At 39.2% G+C, this 1,173-nt stretch overlaps 1 protein-coding gene across 5 annotated transcripts in view; it reads right to left on the reverse strand.

Annotated features, from left to right (window-relative positions):
- ccpg1 (cell cycle progression 1) overlaps positions 1-911 on the reverse strand; it is an 8,526-nt gene extending 7,615 nt beyond the window's left edge. For all 5 annotated transcript variants that reach the window (XM_080843194.1, XM_080843193.1, XM_080843195.1 and 2 more), the window contains exons 1-2: positions 809-911; positions 1-3 (exon numbers count right to left, since the gene is read on the reverse strand). The exon at positions 1-3 is cut by the window's left edge and continues 68 nt beyond it. The gene's annotated coding sequence lies outside the window, so the exon portion shown is untranslated. The remainder of the gene's footprint in view (positions 4-808) is intronic.
- Between the last annotated feature and the right edge of the window lie 262 nt (positions 912-1,173).

Genomic DNA, 1,173 nt, shown 5'->3' on the forward strand with positions numbered 1-1,173 from the left:
TACCTGAAGAAATGTGAACAAATATAAATGAAAGGAAAATTACAGCCACCAGCTAAATCAATTTCTGTAATCTTCAATCTCATTGTCAACCTCAATACGAGATGAAAAACAGTACAGTCTGGTGGTTATGTTGAGATAGTTTGAACTCATCAGGTCACGCTGACCGGAACTAGTTAAATAATGTCTGACATTTCAGTCGAGTGTCATTGGTGATCTCTAATTCATGTACACTTCAAATACTTAAACTGTGTGCATTGCATACCATAGAGGTAGTTTGCACTATCAATGAAAAGCCTAAAAGAAACCCAACACAGCGCATGCCAAGCTATATTCTACAAAAATCTTAAATGTCAAAACACAGTGAGTGACGGAAAACCCGCGGCGAATGGATGTAGGAGACTCATGGCGCTGCAGGATAGTGCAAAGCTGCATCTGAAATGTATTCGATATCGCTAGAAGGAAACGAAGTGAGGAAATAGCCCAGGGACATAGGGTACTGTAAAATTTCCATCAGTAACGTTACAACACTGTTCCGTATGTATGTAGAACGGCTGTGCAATGAATCAACAAAAAAGGTCCTGTTACGATTGCAAATTCTGATTAGTCGGATATTCACAGTGAACACAAGGCCGAACATATGCCACCAAAGCTTTCGAAATGAAACCACTGGCTAATGTTAGCTAACAAACTAGCAGGAGCTCATTCCGCTGTCAGTCTATAACCTGCGTGAGAGCAAATAATGTCAGTCCAAAAGTAATCTCTAACTATAATGAAACGATTATCTGGTGTAACGTTTGCATATCATTACCTGTTAAAATTGTCCTTATCCAGTGTAAGTTACAAAAAGGCTGACGAAACTACAACCCAACTGCGCCCTCTCTTCTTACTAGCCTAATTCAACATCAACATCAACAACAAAAACATCAAGCCCACTGACGTTGGTTGGAGAAGCGGGCGGCAAGGTTCGTCGGGAGGTGAAGTTTTACATGTATTTTTTCAGTGAAAGAAGTAGGCACCATAATGCTTTGTAAAACTACATATCACATAATTCAACAGGGCCGGACTGTTTCTAAAACGTGATTGAAACAACTTAATATGACAATGTTATGTTATACAAGTAAGTAATTCTCGGGCTTAATTTAGACGTTAAACCAGTGATAACCGACCAATATA

The sequence above is a fragment of the Sprattus sprattus genome (assembly GCF_963457725.1).
Source record: "Sprattus sprattus genome assembly, chromosome: 8".
In the NCBI taxonomy this organism is placed as follows: Eukaryota; Metazoa; Chordata; class Actinopteri; order Clupeiformes; family Clupeidae; genus Sprattus; species Sprattus sprattus.